The following is a 20,379-nucleotide window of genomic DNA, read 5'->3' as shown; positions in this document are numbered from 1 at the left end:
ATATATTAAGTACATGTCTGTTTTCATTACATACCATATCACACCAGGTGATCACTGGGTCTCTTTGCTTCTCTATGCAATGCAGCCAGATGATGGCTTGGGGGGGTGGCCCTGTATACAGGGTGCTGTATACAGGGCCACCAACAGGGGGTACCACCCAGCCTCCTATAGGAGGCTCAGGCACACAGGGGGTCTCAAACAGCAGGGCGATTAGTGCAGTGGAGTAGGAGGACAATTACAGAACAATGCACTGCGTCTGTGTCTCTACCTCCAACAGTTGAAAGCCGATTTCCCCTCCCCTCCCTCCCAAGGCGCTTTCAGCTGCTGGAGGGAGAGACACAGACACTGGGCATGGTTGTGTAATTGTCTTCCAGTCGCACCGTACAGATCCCCCCCCCCTCCCCATGTTGCCCACATCTGTTTCCTCCTTGTCCCCCCGTAGCCTCGCAGGCTTCCCTCTCCCGCTGGCTGTTGCAGGCGCACAGACGGATGGAGAATGGGGGGAAGGGTATGGTAAATATGTCATTTACCAGTCCCTTCATTTCACGAATTGGGCACAGTGAACTACCGGTATCGACCGCTCCTATGATCATTGATAACTTAAGAATAATAATTAACAGAGAAAATAATTAAAGAATCGATGTCCTCAATTCCTTTCTCTGTCTCAAACTAGAGATGTTAGGGGTCTGTTTACCCCTGATATTTCATCCAAGCCGACCACCCCCCCTCCCCCCCAACAGTGTTGTACAAAAAAAAAATTAAAAAATCATTTGAAATTATTTTAAAATTTCGAAACAAAACAAAAATTATAAAAAAAATTTAACCACTTAAGGACCAGAAGGATGTCCCCCTTAATGACTAAGCCATTTTTTGCGATACAGCACTGTATCGCTTAAAATGACAATTGCCTGGCCATGCAACGCCGTACCCAAACAAAATTGATGTTCTTTTTTTCCCACAAGTAGCTCTTTCTTTTGGTGGTATGTGATCACCTCTGCGGTTTTTATTGTTTGCGCTATAAACAAAAAAACAATTAAAAAAAAATATATATATATTTTATCCTTTTTGCTATAATAAAATATCCGGCCAATGTGTATTTTTCTACATATTTTTGGTAAAAACCATACAAAGTATATCTCAACCTGATTGAGAAACCCTCTGTATTGAACTGGATCGCCCCCAAATCGGTGGGGAAGCGGAGCAGAACCAGACATACCTCTTATAGAAGTAATACTTGAGGCGGGTGCCTGCACAGAGACTGGCGCAGCAGCAGGGATGGCCTGCGACTCAGGTTGTGCCGGAGCAGCCACCGTGGGGGATTCCAGGTGAGCCGTGCGATTCAGGAGCGTTTGGAACTCCAAGGCAAACTGATCCATGCGGTGATCTTGCTCATCCAATTGGAAAAAATATTATCAACAAGTGGATTGACTGTATCTTCTGAATTCATGGCCTTCACGTACTGACAGGAACCATGAATCAGACTGAGACAGAAGTAAAATCAAAACACACTTGTTAATAAAAAGAAAAGGTAAAAAGAAAAAGCGTAGTCAAGCATAGCCAGAGTCCAGTAGCCAGATCGGGTAGTCAGCCAGTCCAAAGTTCATTAACCAGATCGGGTAATCAGCCAGGCCTGAAAGTCAAGGATCCAAGGAGAGCAACTGCAAGCAGGATAAGAAGCCAGGAGGGATATCAACAAGCTAGTCTTGAAACAAACAGCAGGAGATGGTTCCTTGTGATGTGACCAACACGAAGGCAAAGGAGAAGTGAGCTGGAAGGCTTTAAATAGGCAGGTCAGACGAGCAACATCGGGAACAGCTGGTAACTGTGGATAGAGAAGAGAGCTGGCAATTAGCCGACAGCTGAGCGGCCAGCCCAGAGGAGGAAGGGCTAAGCCAGCCCTGACACAGGCAATGTTTGAGTCGAATGTAAGTTCGACTCGAACTCAAAGCTCATCCCTACTAGGGAGTGTTTCTAACTGTATGGGGATGTGACTGACTAGGGGAGGAGACATATCATTGTTCCTATTTAGTAGGAACACAAGATCTGTCTTCACTCCCCTGACAGAACAGTGGCGTGTGTGTGTGTAAACACAATACAATAATACAATATAATATACATTGTATACACTATAATACAAAACAATACAATTTACAATCTATACAATTAGTAAATTATTACAATGTGTAATATACAATACAATAGATTGTATACAATATAACACAATACGATGTACAATATACAATGAATACAATATACAATGTATACAATATAATATAACACAAAACAATATACTGTGCAATGTATATATAATACAATGCATTGCACAATGTATACAATATACAGTATAACAAAACAATACAATGTATAATATACAATGTATACACTATAATACAATACAATATAATGTACAATGTATACAATATAATACAAAACATTTCAATGTGTAACATACAATATAATACATTGTATACAATATAACACAATACGATGTACAATACACTATGAATACAATATAATACAATGCAACGTACACTGTATACAATATACAGTATAAGGCCTCTTTCACACCGACGTCCCGTTCAGGCCCGCCTGTCAGTTTTTTAGGCGGACCTGAACGGGTGCTCCATAGAGGTCTATGGAGCGTCGGATGTCAGCGGTGACATGTCCGCTGACATCCGACCCGCTCCGATCCGAAAAAGTGTAACGGAGGAAAAAGCTATTTTTCCATCCGTCTGCGGATCGGATCGGATGACGACGGGCACTGCGGTCCGTCGTCATCCGATCTCCCATAGGGGAGAGCGGCGCTGTGACAGGTCCGTCCCTGCGCAGTGTGCAGAGACGGAGCTGTCATCTACCTGCTCAGCGGGGATCGGCGGAGTGATCCCCGCTGAGCAAACGGACATCCACGGGGCGGATCAGAACTGATCCGCCCCGTGTGAAAGGACCCTAACAAAACAATTAAATGTATAATATACAATACAAGCCAATGCACAATATACAATACATTGTATACAACATAATACAATACAATGTACAATACACAATGAATACAATATAATACAATACATATAATACAATACAATGAACAGTATATATAATACAATATACAATGAATATAATAAATACAATGTATACAATATAATACAAAACATTATAATGTATACAATACAATAAATAATGTTAACAATATATTACAATATACAATATAATATAATGCAAAACAATTTATACAAAATAATACAAGGTACAATGTATGCAACAGAATACAATGTACATTTTACAATGTGTAAAATATAATGTACAATATACAATGTATGCAATATAATATAATGCAAAACAATATACAATGATATACAAGATAATACAATGTACATTATACAATGTATATAATATAATATAATGCAAAACAATATACAATGTATACAATACAATGTACATTATCGAATATATACAATAAATTATGTTACAATATACAATAAATATAATACAACACAATGTGAAATATACAGTGTACAGTACTGTATACAATATAATGTACAATGTATACAATAAAAACACAATACACAAAAAATTACATACAATTGATGGCATGTTCTACAATCTATGTAGAAATGAGCCCAGGGTCTGGAACAAACCATCACGTGACCCATATCTCCATGTAATGCATAGAAGAGGGATTTGTCCTTCTGCAGCACGAAAGGGGAAATTTTCAGGTTCATGTTCAGCTTTGACACCGCGCTGAGATTTTACTTTGTGGTTTCAGATTAATTACATCCTATTGTTTTTCATTTAAATTGTAATTTTCCGCTTTAGTCCTAGGCCAGACGGTGCAAGTAGGAAATGGTGGAACAACCTTCAAAGTTTAATTAAGGAGAAGTGCGAGAGATGGAATGAGATCATACTGACCACTGGGACTCTGCGAATTTTACAATCACACACTCTTATTATTATTATACATCTATATAGCTCTGGCATATTCCATTGCTTTGTACAAAAAACACTGAGCCAATCACATCAGTCTCTTTACCAGGGAGCTTACACTGTAATATCCTCACTATTTACTAATATTATATCTTTACATTATATAGCTCTGACATATACCACAGAGCTGTACAAAAAAACACTGAGCCAGTCACATCAGCTCCAGAGGAGCTTACACTCTGATGTCCCACCACAGTCACACACTATAATTATACATTTATATAGCTCTAATATATTCCACAGTGCTGCACAGATGACACTGAGCCAGTCACATATGCAAGTCTCTGCACCAGAGAGCTTACACTTTAGAACAGAAACTTGCTGTCATGAAAGAGGATCTCAGGAAAAAGAAATCTTTGCACAGCAAGTTTGGAAACAGAGAGAGGGAAGTCTCCAAGCTGAAGTTTCTGGAAGAGGCATTGAAAAAGCAGGAGAAGTTGGTCGCCTCTCTGAAGGAGAGCAGTGGTGTGTTCAGAGAAAAGTGTGAGAATGGGAAGATATTCCAACAGATGAAGGAAAGTGCCAGTACCAGCCAGAGGGTGGATGCCAGAGCAATGGCGACAGTACAGATGAGGGTAAGGAAGTGGCTTCACATTGTGGTCCCAGTACTACCAATGTCTCAGGATCTGTCATGTCTGTGTCAGTATCTGCCCCCCTCCCTCCCCAGCAGCCTGGGTCATCAAAGGAGGAGGTTGAGGAAAATGGCGGATTGCTGAAGGCCATTACAGAAATGGAATTTCCCTTGAGTGGCATTGACTCATCAGATGAGGATTATGATAATGGAGTCCTTGCTGAAAATCTCTCTCAATGTGTGGAGGACTTTCCTGAGATTGCATCTACCAACAGATCCATGCAATCAGCAGGGAATGCAGAAGGAGCTGGCTGTGAGGAGTCCCACAAGGACACTAACAGTGCAGAGCAGGAATGCCGCATGAACATTGAAACCGCAGAGCAGGAGGGCCGTATGAACGCTGAAACAGCTGGTGTTTTTGCTAAACAGAAGACTTTACTTGATGACGGGACTGCTGGTATCTGTGGTACTTCTGGGACTATGGAGAGCAGAACTGTTGTGCTGGAGGGGAGGACGGAGGATCAAGTGGTGGGTAATTTACCAAACCAGATTTCAGAGGTTCCTAAGCAGCCAGTTAATATTCCTATGCAACCAGTTAATGTGTCATCTATCCCAGTTAGGAATTATGCTAAGGCTGTGTCGGGACAAAGTCATGCTGCTGGTGGTGGAAGGGAGCCAGTTGCGCGACTTTCACCTAATGCACCTTCCAATAAACGCAGGAATGGGGTACAGCTCAGGTGGGAAGGAGGAGATATTCCACCTATCAGGAGGGTGGTTGTGGATAAGATCCTAGCCGTGGGATTTAAGGCGGAGGATATTTATGCTCTTATCAGTTTGGCTGGCTCCTTTGAATATGATTTGTCATTTGTGTGTCCAGAATCTCTGGATCTGTTTTGGGAGCAGTTTGATCATTTATACAGGGGCCAGCCATACTGGAAGGGGCTTGTCCTCAAAGTTGTCTCACAACAGCCCTTGATTAAGAATGTGACTATCCTGACAAGGAATGAGTCTATAGCCCCGAGGATTTATGAGTCTGGTTGATGAGGTTTGGTGAAATGTTGTGTCCCCTAAAAAAGATTGTGGATGATAGAATAATCTGGATGGGTGGGTGGTCGGTGTCAATGTGGTTGAGTGTGTGGGAATGTGGCCCAGCATCTGCCCTCCTCTCCCAGTGGCGTAACTAGAACCTTCAGGGCCCCGATGCAAGAAACCATGAAGGGGCCCCCCTGAACCCCAGCCAGGGCCCTTCCCTCAGAGTCCGGTGGTGGAACTCCAGGGCGTGGTCACAGGTATGACCTTTGTGAGCCCTGTAGTTCCACCACTGGTATCAGTAGTTTTTGTTTATTTTAATTTTTTTCATTTTTAGGTGCCCCATTGGGGGACTGTCCCTAGGCAGGATGGGGTTCCCGTCCCCAGAAGAGATGAGGCCCTTTTCTCCAGGGCAGATGAAGTTACTGCCCCCAGGTGGCACTCATCCATGTTGGCCTGGGCTCCATCCAGTGTGCTGGACGGGCGATCAGCATATCTCCCAGAAAGACCTTTCATCATCTGTGTATGACGGGCGAGAAGGGGGGCTGGCAGACAAGCCTACAGTATCCTCCGGGGAGCCGGCTCTCATAGGGCTGCACTGCATCTGTGTGCTTAAAGTGTGTTTACCCGGGAGAAGTATGCAGTGCAGTGTGGGCCGGACTCGGGGGGGGGGGGGGGAGCAGGACTCTGGCTGGGGAGAACAGACATCAGACTGAGCAGCAATGCATGGAGCAGGAGAGGGGTACTCTGAGGAGCCGGCTGAGGACACAGGTCATGCGGGGAATGCACAACTAAAGAGCAGCCAGTGCGATAGTCGAGCATGGAGCTCTGCTAGTCACCCTCCACCTCCAGCCACCCGTGTGCATGGTGCACTGGTACCCCTAGCTGCCTATGCTGCTGCCGGCGATATGTAGAGGGGGCTGCATGGGCCCCCTGCACCCCCTATAGTTACGCCCCTGTCCTCTGTCTTTATTAGTAGAGATAGGATAATTGTCTTCTACCCTGGTCAATCTAAGCTTTGCAATAAATGTGGAGTCAAGGGACATTTCTCTTCTAAATGTCCAGAACAGAAGTGTTCTTTGTGTCAGGAACTGGGGCATCTGGCAAGGGACTGTAACATCATTAAATGTAACCTATGTGATAAGGTTGGTCACCCTTATAGCCAGTGCCCTGAGGCTTTGCACAATAAGCCAGAACTAGTGGAGTAATTCTTACGTCCGGATAGAGAAGAGTCTGGGTTGCTGGAGGTTGTAACGGGGTCGTAGTGTCTCTGTCCTGCCAGAATCTGTGTCTGTGAGGCCGTCTGTGGTGTCAGTGTCCCCCCCCCCCAGTCTGTGGTCTCCCAGTCAGTGTCAGAAAGTGTGGTTGTCAAGCCTGTGTCTGCAACAATTTTTTTTCTTCTAGTGTAGTGAAGGCAGTGGAGGGTGCTGAACCAGAATGTATGATGGTGCCAACCCCTCCTCCTTGGCGTGGCAGAAGTGTGTCTGGAGATCGGCAGACACAGAGGAGTGGAGTGAGAGATGGATTGGATGATAGTGGAGGGGGGGGTGGGAAGGGAATGAGGGTTGATGGTGCAGAATGCAAGGTGAATGATGTGGGGGGAGTAGTTAATGGGGGGGGGTTTTAAATCGCATCCTGATGGCGATTAAATCTCAAAATATTTCTTAGCCCCTGTACACACGGAGATTCTGCCAACCAAATCCGTGGGATTTTGTCCGTCAGATTTAGTCTGACGGATTGTGTCCGAAACTGTTGTATGCACACGGTCGGACTAAGTTGTCGAAAAATCCGATCTTTCAGAACGTGATGACGTAATTTCGTTACGATGGGACTAGATTCAGGCTAGTAGCCAATAGCTTTGATGTAGGAATTTGATCTGAGCATGCGTGGCACTTGGTCCGATCAAAATGCTCTACACATGATCGGAGTATGTCCGACCGGCCCAGTTGGTCGGGAAATATTTCCAACATGTTGGAAAACTGGGTCGGACGGAGATTCGGATGGAATCAGTCCGATGCATACCACACACAGTCGGATTATCTGACGACACGGTCCGATAGGACACATTCCAACGGATTCTCCGACCGTGTGTACGCGGCTTTAGACTGGATTGTGTTTAAGTTGAGGTTCGGTGTTTGTAGTTAGTGATGGCCGAACGGTTCGCCCGGCGGTCGTTTCGCGGCGAATTTCCGACTTTCGCCGTCCGCGGGTTCGAACGCCTTTTTCCGTCGTTCGCCCCGGCGGACTTACGTGTTTAATGTATACAAGAACTTTAACCTTTCGTGACACGTTTATCATGTGTTACAGGACAACCAATTGAGACATGACAGCTCATGGACACTTGGACATTCCCCCTAACCTATAAATACACCCGATCCGGTGGCCATTTTACATTCTTTCTTCTGTCACTGTAGGGAAAGGATCCTGTGTGGAGTAGGGACAGAGAAAACGCTAGCTATTTGGTACACAAAAGTTCTTTTCAGGACTGGTATAGGTGTTAGGTCAGCAGCCTGAGTTTCTTTTGTCAGTTTAGATAAAGGGACAGAGCGCTGTATGCTGCTATTTTAGGGACAGCTCAGCCAGATTAGTCTTTCTTCATCATCATCATCATCATCATCATTAGCTGTTACTATCAGGTCCACAAAAGAGCTGTTCCAGCTAATCGTTCCAGCCTACTCTTTTTTGCCAATTTGTATAGGGACAGGCAGGAAGCAGTGTGTCAGGCAGTGAGGATAATTTTAAAGACTTGCTGTTACTATTAGTTCCACAAAGGTTCTTTTCAGGACTGGTATCAGTGGTACGGTAATAGGCTTGTACACGTATAATATTCTTTCTTCCAAATATAGAAAGAATATTATACTTGACTGCTGCCCTTCTGCTGCAGTCTGCTAATCATTCACAACTCACTTGTTCCACAAAGCTCTTTATCAGGACTGGTAACTTGGTCTGTCTAGGGTGCTACGGTACATAGGCTTGGGTGCGGTACAGTCTGCTGTTCTGTAAGGACCGCTATCGGTCCACAATACATAGGGTTGCCGTGCACTACTGCTGACCGCTGCCCTATACTGCAGCAGTCCTTCAGCGGTATAGGGACTGACGCACAGTCTGCTAAACACTAATACACAACCTGCTTGGTCCACAAAAGTTCTTATAAGGACTGGTAACTTGGTATAGGGTGCTACGGTACATAGGCCTGAGTGCAGTACAGTCTGCTGTTCTGTAAGGACCGCTATCGGTCCACAATACATAGGGTTGCCGTGCACTACTGCTGACCGCTGCCCTATACTGCAGCAGTCCTTCATTGGTATAGGGACTGACGTACAGTCTGCTAATCACTAACACACAACCTGCTTGGTCCACAAAAGTTCTTATAAGGACTGGTAACTTGGTATAGGGTGCTACGGTACATAGGCCTGAGTGCAGTACAGTCTGCTGTTCTGTAAGGACCGCTATCGGTCCACAATACATAGGGTTGCCGTGCACTACTGCTGACCGCTGCCCTATACTGCAGCAGTCCTTCATTGGTATAGGGACTGACGTACAGTCTGCTAATCACTAACACACAACCTGCTTGGTCCACAAAAGTTCTTATAAGGACTGGTAACTTGGTATAGGGTGCTACGGTACATAGGCCTGAGTGCGTTACAGTCTGCTGTTCTGTAAGGACCGCTATCGGTCCACAATACATAGGGTTGCCGTGCACTACTGCTGACCGCTGCCCTATACTGCAGCAGTCCTTCAGCGGTATAGGGACTGACGCACAGTCTGCTAAACACTAACACACAACCTGCTTGGTCCACAAAAGTTTTTATAAGGACTGGTAACTTGGTATAGGGTGCTACGGTACATAGGCCTGAGTGCAGTACAGTCTGCTGTTCTGTAAGGACCGCTATCGGTCCACAATACATAGGGTTGCCGTGCACTACTGCTGACCGCTGCCCTATACTGCAGCAGTCCTTCATTGGTATAGGGACTGACGTACAGTCTGCTAATCACTAACACACAACCTGCTTGGTCCACAAAAGTTCTTATAAGGACTGGTAACTTGGTATAGGGTGCTACGGTACATAGGCCTGAGTGCGTTACAGTCTGCTGTTCTGTAAGGACCGCTATCGGTCCACAATACATAGGGTTGCCGTGCACTACTGCTGACCGCTGCCCTATACTGCAGCAGTCCTTCATTGGTATAGGGACTGACGTACAGTCTGCTAATCACTAACACACAACCTGCTTGGTCCACAAAAGTTCTTATAAGGACTGGTAACTTGGTATAGGGTGCTACGGTACATAGGCCTGAGTGCGTTACAGTCTGCTGTTCTGTAAGGACCGCTATCGGTCCACAATACATAGGGTTGCCGTGCACTACTGCTGACCGCTGCCCTATACTGCAGCAGTCCTTCATTGGTATAGGGACTGACGTACAGTCTGCTAATCACTAACACACAACCTGCTTGGTCCACAAAAGTTCTTATAAGGACTGGTAACTTGGTATAGGGTGCTACGGTACATAGGCCTGAGTGCGTTACAGTCTGCTGTTCTGTAAGGACCGCTATCGGTCCACAATACATAGGGTTGCCGTGCACTACTGCTGACCGCTGCCCTATACTGCAGCAGTCCTTCAGCGGTATAGGGACTGACGCACAGTCTGCTAAACACTAACACACAACCTGCTTGGTCCACAAAAGTTTTTATAAGGACTGGTAACTTGGTATAGGGTGCTACGGTACATAGGCCTGAGTGCGTTACAGTCTGCTGTTCTGTAAGGACCGCTATCGGTCCACAATACATAGGGTTGCCGTGCACTACTGCTGACCGCTGCCCTATACTGCAGCAGTCCTTCATTGGTATAGGGACTGACGTACAGTCTGCTAATCACTAACACACAACCTGCTTGGTCCACAAAAGTTCTTATAAGGACTGGTAACTTGGTATAGGGTGCTACGGTACATAGGCCTGAGTGCGTTACAGTCTGCTGTTCTGTAAGGACCGCTATCGGTCCACAATACATAGGGTTGCCGTGCACTACTGCTGACCGCTGCCCTATACTGCAGCAGTCCTTCAGCGGTATAGGGACTGACGCACAGTCTGCTAAACACTAACACACAACCTGCTTGGTCCACAAAAGTTTTTATAAGGACTGGTAACTTGGTATAGGGTGCTACGGTACATAGGCCTGAGTGCAGTACAGTCTGCTGTTCTGTAAGGACCGCTATCGGTCCACAATACATAGGGTTGCCGTGCACTACTGCTGACCGCTGCCCTATACTGCAGCAGTCCTTCATTGGTATAGGGACTGACGTACAGTCTGCTAATCACTAACACACAACCTGCTTGGTCCACAAAAGTTCTTATAAGGACTGGTAACTTGGTATAGGGTGCTACGGTACATAGGCCTGAGTGCGTTACAGTCTGCTGTTCTGTAAGGACCGCTATCGGTCCACAATACATAGGGTTGCCGTGCACTACTGCTGACCGCTGCCCTATACTGCAGCAGTCCTTCATTGGTATAGGGACTGACGTACAGTCTGCTAATCACTAACACACAACCTGCTTGGTCCACAAAAGTTCTTATAAGGACTGGTAACTTGGTATAGGGTGCTACGGTACATAGGCCTGAGTGCGTTACAGTCTGCTGTTCTGTAAGGACCGCTATCGGTCCACAATACATAGGGTTGCCGTGCACTACTGCTGACCGCTGCCCTATACTGCAGCAGTCCTTCATTGGTATAGGGACTGACGTACAGTCTGCTAATCACTAACACACAACCTGCTTGGTCCACAAAAGTTCTTATAAGGACTGGTAACTTGGTATAGGGTGCTACGGTACATAGGCCTGAGTGCGTTACAGTCTGCTGTTCTGTAAGGACCGCTATCGGTCCACAATACATAGGGTTGCCGTGCACTACTGCTGACCGCTGCCCTATACTGCAGCAGTCCTTCATTGGTATAGGGACTGACGTACAGTCTGCTAATCACTAACACACAACCTGCTTGTTCCACAAAAGTTCTTATAAGGACTGGTAACTTGGTATAGGGTGCTACGGTACATAGGCTTGAGTGCGGTACAGTCTGCTGTTCTGTAAGGACCGCTATCGGTCCACAATAGATAGGGTTGACGTGCACCACTGCTGACCGCTGCCCTATACTGCAGCAGTCCTTCAGCGGTATAGGGACTGACGTACAGTCTGCTAAACACTAATACACAACCTGCTTGGTCCACAAAAGTTCTTATAAGGACTGGTAACTTGGTATAGGGTGCTACGGTACATAGGCTTGAGTGCGGTACAGTCTGCTGTTCTGTAAGGACCGCTATCGGTCCACAATAGATAGGGTTGACGTGCACCACTGCTGACCGCTGCCCTATACTGCAGCAGTCCTTCAGCGGTATAGGGACTGACGTACAGTCTGCTAAACACTAATACACAACCTGCTTGGTCCACAAAAGTTCTTATAAGGACTGGTAACTTGGTATAGGGTGCTACGGTACATAGGCTTGAGTGCGGTACAGTCTGCTGTTCTGTAAGGACCGCTATCGGTCCACAATAGATAGGGTTGACGTGCACCACTGCTGACCGCTGCCCTATACTGCAGCAGTCCTTCAGCGGTATAGGGACTGACGTACAGTCTGCTAAACACTAATACACAACCTGCTTGGTCCACAAAAGTTCTTATAAGGACTGGTAACTTGGTATAGGGTGCTACGGTACATAGGCTTGAGTGCGGTACAGTCTGCTGTTCTGTAAGGACCGCTATCGGTCCACAATAGATAGGGTTGACGTGCACCACTGCTGACCGCTCACCTATACTGCAGCAGTCCTTCAGCGGTATAGGGACTGACGTACAGTCTGCTAATCACTAACACACAACCTGCTTGTTCCACAAAAGTTCTTATAAGGACTGGTAACTTGGTATAGGGTGCTACGGTACATAGGCTTGAGTGCGGTACAGTCTGCTGTTCTGTAAGGACCGCTATCGGTCCACAATAGATAGGGTTGACGTGCACCACTGCTGACCGCTGCCCTATACTGCAGCAGTCCTTCAGCGGTATAGGGACTGACGTACAGTCTGCTAAACACTAATACACAACCTGCTTGGTCCACAAAAGTTCTTATAAGGACTGGTAACTTGGTATAGGGTGCTACGGTACATAGGCTTGAGTGCGGTACAGTCTGCTGTTCTGTAAGGACCGCTATCGGTCCACAATAGATAGGGTTGACGTGCACCACTGCTGACCGCTGCCCTATACTGCAGCAGTCCTTCAGCGGTATAGGGACTGACGTACAGTCTGCTAAACACTAATACACAACCTGCTTGGTCCACAAAAGTTCTTATAAGGACTGGTAACTTGGTATAGGGTGCTACGGTACATAGGCTTGAGTGCGGTACAGTCTGCTGTTCTGTAAGGACCGCTATCGGTCCACAATAGATAGGGTTGACGTGCACCACTGCTGACCGCTGCCCTATACTGCAGCAGTCCTTCAGCGGTATAGGGACTGACGTACAGTCTGCTAAACACTAATACACAACCTGCTTGGTCCACAAAAGTTCTTATAAGGACTGGTAACTTGGTATAGGGTGCTACGGTACATAGGCTTGAGTGCGGTACAGTCTGCTGTTCTGTAAGGACCGCTATCGGTCCACAATAGATAGGGTTGACGTGCACCACTGCTGACCGCTCACCTATACTGCAGCAGTCCTTCAGCGGTATAGGGACTGACGTACAGTCTGCTAATCACTAACACACAACCTGCTTGTTCCACAAAAGTTCTTATAAGGACTGGTAACTTGGTATAGGGTGCTACGGTACATAGGCTTGAGTGCGGTACAGTCTGCTGTTCTGTAAGGACCGCTATCGGTCCACAATAGATAGGGTTGACGTGCACCACTGCTGACCGCTGCCCTATACTGCAGCAGTCCTTCAGCGGTATAGGGACTGACGTACAGTCTGCTAAACACTAATACACAACCTGCTTGGTCCACAAAAGTTCTTATAAGGACTGGTAACTTGGTATAGGGTGCTACGGTACATAGGCTTGAGTGCGGTACAGTCTGCTGTTCTGTAAGGACCGCTATCGGTCCACAATAGATAGGGTTGACGTGCACCACTGCTGACCGCTGCCCTATACTGCAGCAGTCCTTCAGCGGTATAGGGACTGACGTACAGTCTGCTAAACACTAATACACAACCTGCTTGGTCCACAAAAGTTCTTATAAGGACTGGTAACTTGGTATAGGGTGCTACGGTACATAGGCTTGAGTGCGGTACAGTCTGCTGTTCTGTAAGGACCGCTATAGGTCCACAATAGATAGGGTTGACGTGCACCACTGCTGACCGCTCACCTATACTGCAGCAGTCCTTCAGCGGTATAGGGACTAAGAGTTTTGTCACAGGGTCATTTAAAAAATGACATGCAGAGGAAGAGGCAGGCCCTTCCGCAGGGGTGGTAGGGGTAGGGCAGGAGCAACAGGCTTGAGCCAAAGTGGGAAGTTGCAGAAGGTGCGTTCAATTACTTTAAAGGATGCACCAGACTTGGTTGAGTGGCTCGCTCAGCCTTACTCTTCTGCACCCTCCTCATCCTCTCGATCTGCACCCTCTTCTTCACTCTCTGCTATGTGCACCCCCAAAGACACTACCACCAACAACACGACCACCACCACCACCACCACATACCTTCCGCTTGAGTCACTGGAATTATTTTCCGATCCATATCAAGAGGACATTTCTGATGCGCAGCCACTCTTGGTATTGGATCAGGAAGAGGAGGTAGCAACAAGCGCTACTCAGCAGTCTGACGCCAGTACCCAGATCAGCCCAAGGAGGAGGTTGGTCCCCGGTGTTGCTGCCTACTCTACTTATAGCGGTGGGGAAGGTGACGTTGATGATGACGTGTCTAGTGATGTCACGTGGGTGCCCACAAGAGAGGAAGAGGAGGGGAGTTCAGAGGGAGATATGGACCAGCAGATAGGGAGGAGAAGCAGCAATGACTTACATTGCACAGCAGGGACAAAGCAGACTGCAAATGTATCAGGAGCGAGTCATCGACCATGTACGGTCACATCTGGCGCTCCCAGGACACCGGCACATGGCTCCGCAGTGTGGGCTTTTTTTAACGTGTCCGCTGCTGACAATAGCGTTGCCATCTGCAATCTTTGCAGTCAACGCGTTAGTCGCGGTAAGCCCAATACTCACCTAGGGACGACCGCCTTAAGAAGGCACATGAGCAGCCATCACCGAGCCCAGTGGGAGCAACGGAACACACAAAGCCACACTGCAGGCTCTCACCGTCCAGCCTCGTCTTCTACTTCTCCTTCTCCTCTCTCCTCACAATTGTCCTCCACTCCACCTTCCATCACGCCAAGCTCACATTTTTCTGCAAAAAGGCAGGCTTCCGTGGGCCTAATGTTTGAGCGTAAAAAAATGATGACGCCGGATAACCCTCTTGCCCAACGGTTGGCGGCTGGCTTGTCAGAACTCATAGCCCGCCAACTACTGCCATATAAACTGGTGGACTCGGAGGCCTTTCGCAAATTTGTGGCCATTGGAACACCACAATGGAAGGTCCCAGGAAGGAAGTATTTCTCAGAGAAGGGCATCCCAGAGCTATATGGCCATGTTCAGCGGCAAGTGAATGTATCTCTGGCACACAGTGTCGGTGCCAAGATACATCTGACCACAGACACGTGGTCTAGCAAACACGGGCAGGGAAGGTATATCAGTTTTACTGCCCACTGGGTGAACCTTCTGACGGCCGTCAAGCATGTAACCCGTGGCACCCGTGTAGATTTGGTTTTACCGCCACGGATTGCATGCAGGCCTGACTCTTCTTCTCCTCCTCCTACTCCATCCTCCTCCCTCTCCTCCTCAGCTGCCTCCTCCTTTTCCGCTGCTAGCGTCTCTTCCACTGCACCGCCCAAGCTCCCCAGAACCTATTCCACATGCCAGGTGAGACGTTGCCATGCCGTGCTGCGTCTGTTGTGCCTGGAAGCAAAGAGCCACACTGGCCCGGCACTCCTTTCAGCTTTGCGTTCACAGGCAGATGAGTGGCTAACACCGCTCAATTTGACAGTTGGTAAAGTGGTGTGTGACAACGGTGCCAATCTGCTTAGCGCATTGAAACAGGGCAAAATCACGCACGTGCCGTGCATGGCACACGTCTTAAACTTGGTCGTGCAGCGATTCCTTGTCAAATACCCTGGGGTCCAGGACATCTTGCGGCAGGCAAGGAAAATCTCGGCCCATTTCAGAAGATCTTACACGGCCATGGCTCGCCTTGCTGACATTCAGCGGCGACACCATCTGCCGGTCAGACGTCTTATTTGCGATTGCCCGACGCGATGGAACTCAACCTTCTATATGCTTGATAGGCTGCTCCAGCAGAAACGTGCAGTTAACGTCTACCTGTATGAACTCTGCGAAAGAAACGGTTCTGGGGAGCTGGGTTTTTTTTCACCGCGCCAGTGGCTGCTCATGCGCGACACATGCAGACTTCTGCGGCCATTTGAGGAGATCACCAAACTGGTCAGTCGCAGCCATGGCGCCATCAGTGACATGGTACCTTATGCCTTCTTTCTGGAGCGTGCATTGCGTCGTGTCATTGATCAGGCTGTGGAGGAGCAGGAGCGGGAAGATGAGGAAGTCGCAATGCTGGATGAATTCCCAGGGGGGGCTACTCTATCTGAGACAAGTCAACAACAGGAGTCTGATGAGGAGTCAGAGGAGGATGGTGCCGGGGCGGATGAGCAGGAGCAAGAAGAGCATGCTTTAAACCTTTCTGGGATCCCTGTTGTGCGAGGATGGGGAGAGGAGAATGAAGAGGACGACATTATCCTGGATGATGAGCAGGAGCCAGGCCACCACACCGCTTCCACTTTAGTGCAAATGGGGGCCTTCATGCTCCAGTGTTTTAATAGGGACCCCCGTATAAAAAGCATGAGGGTCAAGGACCAGTACTGGGTGGCAACGTACTTAGACCCCCGGTACAAACACAAAATGGCGGAAATGTTACCGCCGTCGCAGAGGGCTGTCAGAATGCAGCACTTCCAGGCCTTGCTTCGAGAAATGCTGCATTCTGCTTTTGCGTGCGCTGGCAGAGGAGCAATTCCCACTCCCAGAGAAGGATTTGCGGGTACCAATCCAACAGCGCCTGCAAGAAGAGGCCGGTTTGAAGATGTGTTGGTGACTTCGGATATGAGGTCATTCTTTCAGCCGACCCATCGACAGGTGTCATCCGGATCCAGCATCAGGGAACGCCTAGACCGTCAGGTGTCCGACTACATTGGGTTAACGGCCGATGTGGACGCTCTGAGGAGTGATGAACCCCTAGACTACTGGGTGGGCAGGCTTGACCTCTGGCCAGAGCTTGCCCAATTTGCAATCGAACTGTTGGCTTGCCCCTCATCCAGTGTCCTGTCCGAAAGGACGTTCAGCGCAGCAGGGGGGATTGTGACCGATAAGCGTACTCGCCTAGCTCACCACAGTGTTAACTACCTCACATTTCTAAAAATGAATGAGGCATGGATCTCGGAGGAATTCAACACATGTGATCAGTAGACCATGTATATGTCTATAAACAATTTTTGGAATCAAGCACACAGACCTTCTTAATTCATTTGGCTCACTTCCCTGACCCAAAAAAGCACACCGTACTATATGCCCCTACCCTCCTCTTTGAAGAGGTTGAGCGGTGTCATATTTCTACTGGGGCTGCTTATTATGAGGGGTTCCCACCATCCCTGTGCTGTGCTGACTTCCTCCTGGGTGTTCTTATTATGAGGGGCTCCCACCATCCCTGTGCTGTGCTGACTTCCTCCTGGGGGTTCTTATTATGAGGGGATCACACCATCCCTGTGCTGTGCTGACTTCCTCCTGGGGCTGCTTACGGTGCTGCTGTCAGCGCTGTATGTCACGGAGCTGCTGTCAGCGCTGTATGTCACGGAGCTGCTGTCAGCGCTGTATGTCACGGAGCTGCTGTCAGCGCTGTATGTCACGGAGCTGCTGTCAGCGCTGTATGTCACGGAGCTGCTGTCAGCGCTGTATGTCACGGAGCTGCTGTCAGCGCTGTATGTCACGGAGCTGCTGTCAGCGCTGTATGTCACGGAGCTGCTGTCAGCGCTGTATGTCACGGAGCTGCTGTCAGCGCTGTATGTCACGGTGCTGCTGTCAGCGCTGTATGTCACGGAGCTGCTGTCAGCGCTGTATGTCACGGAGCTGCTGTCAGTGCTGTATGTCACGGAGCTGCTGTCAGCGCTGTATGTCACGGAGCTGCTGTCAGCGCTGTATGTCACGGAGCTGCTGTCAGCGCTGTATGTCACGGTGCTGCTGTCAGCGCTGTATGTCACGGAGCTGCTGTCAGCGCTGTATGTCACGGAGCTGCTGTCAGCGCTGTATGTCACGGAGCTGCTGTCAGCGCTGTATGTCACGGAGCTGCTGTCAGCGCTGTATGTCACGGAGCTGCTGTCAGCGCTGTATGTCACGGTGCTGATGTCAGTGCTCTGTATTACGGTGCTGCTGTCAGTGCTCTGTATCTCCTGCACCCTCTTGTTTGCCTACCCTGGTCCCTGACCTTCCCTCTCCTCCATTGCCTTCATTAGCTCCATAGTCCTGAATTGTCAGAACAATTTCCCAAATAAAAAAAAAATGCTTGTAGTTATCGATCCCAAATTCACCTCATACATGTATTATGCTATTGTCCAGGTGGTGGGACTACGTGCTACCCCCTAATAATTACCCCGTGGCCGCAAATTCGACCTAAAGGTTTGCGAAATTCGCCTCCCATTGAAGTCAATGGAGCCCGCGGCGAACGGTCGTTTTCGCGAACGTTTGTGTCCGTTCGCGTTTCGCGTTCGCGAAACGTCCCGTCGGAAGTTCGTCCATCACTATTTGTAGTCTCTTTTTTGTTGTCATTAAAATATGTTTCTTTCTATGTTATCTTGTCAATAAACTGTTTTCTTTACTTGTTGGTGTAAGTACACTTGTTGTTTTGTTTAGTTGTTTATTTTTGTGTAAATATGTTTTTATTAATAAGCTTTATGTTTGTATGATTTTTTAATAAACACAAATTTACACTCTAATTTGCCACCACACACAGTCACACACAATTATTATACATTTATATAACTCTGAAATATACTAAAGTGCTGTAAACTGACCCAGTCACATCAGTCTCTGCACCAGAGGAGCTTACATTCTAATGTACTACCATAGTCACACACTATTATTATATAATTACAGTATATGGCTCTGAAATATTCCATAGGGTTGTACAGAGAACACTGAGCCACTCACATCAGTCTCTGCACCAGGGGAGCTTACACTTTAATGCTCTCCCATCCCCCATAGTCACTCAGATATATCTTTTCTCTTGTTATCTCCATTTACTCTATCAGTACAATTTTTGGACTGTGGCTGGAAACCCTCAGAAGCCCGGGTGAGAACATACAAACTCCATGCAGATAATGTCCCTGGTAAGGACTGAGCCCAGCAGCACCTCCTCCAGTTCTACAAGCGATACTGCGGCTTGCTCAGGCATACGTTATGGCGGTACCCCTCGTTTATTGTTGCGTTCTCTACGTCAGTAATCCCATCTACCGTCCTGTGTGATGTGAGCGTGGTAATTGATATTCCATCCATTAATAAGCACATAATGCTGATTACCCCTCTTTGTTCTCTCCCCCCCAGGATTAGACCTGATAAGTGCAGGCCAAGCACGCTTCCAGCAGATTTGTGCCGATCGATCCTGCGACCAGCCACTCTCAACTCCCCCTTTGTTGTTTAATAAACAGCGGGACTCATTGAACTCCCATAAATCTCCATTTCACACATTTCCATAGTCAAAGGCGTCTTATCTGTACAAGGCGCGGCATTGTTTCTATAGAACTGGCTGGAGAATAATTAATGTCCTCTGCAGGACACAATCAAGGAGCTGTTAATTGTGTTATTAATAAAGTTAATTGGGTTTGCTGTGTGTTGAAAGGACTCAATGGGTTTAACCCTTCAGGGCCTGGACGGTGCGGCGACTCTCGGCGCTGTGGTTTTCGGAGCAGAACTTACCTTCTAAACCAGGTGTCTCCAAACTGTGGCCCTTTTCTTGCTTTTATCCGGCTCTTGGGGCACAATTGTATCCACTGATACCAACAATGATTCGGAGGATAAAGACACATCTATGAAAGATATATTTCACCACCAGTACAGGCGATCTTTACATAGATATCTGGTGAGTGAGGCACAAGAGCAAGGGGAGCACAGCTCCTTCATCACCTTTGCCATATATTTCTGCACGGTGGCACTTTTTAAAGAACTTTTTCTGCACAGGTGGCACTTTAAGCACTTAAGGACTGGAAGATTTCCCCCCTTAATGACCAGGGCATTTTTTGCAATATGACACTGCGTCGCTTTAACTGACAATTGCGCAGTCGTACGATGCTGTTCTCAAACAAAAATGTTTTTTTCCCCACAAATAGAGCTTTCTTTCAGTGGTATTTGATCACCCGTGTTTTTATTTTTTGCCCTACAAACAAAAAAAAGAGGGGCAATTTTGGAAGAAAAAAAAAATAACAATATTTTTTAAATTTTGCTATAATAAATATTAAAAAATAAATAAAAATCTTCATCAGTTTAGGCCAATATGTATTCTTCTAAATAGCTTTGGGAAAGAAAATTGCAATAACCAATATATTGGTTTGCGCAAAAGTTATAGTTTCTGCAAAATCGGGGATAGGTTTATATTTTTTTCTACTAGTAATGGCTGTGATCAGCGATTTTTGTTGGGACTCTGACGTTGCAGCGATTTGACACTTTT

Source organism: Lithobates pipiens, unplaced genomic scaffold (genome assembly GCF_037356315.1).
Source record: "Lithobates pipiens isolate NorthernLeopardFrog02 unplaced genomic scaffold, aLitPip1_a1.2 Scaffold_30, whole genome shotgun sequence".
Classification (NCBI taxonomy): Eukaryota; Metazoa; Chordata; class Amphibia; order Anura; family Ranidae; genus Lithobates; species Lithobates pipiens.
Note: the sequence above shows the minus strand (reverse complement) of the source record.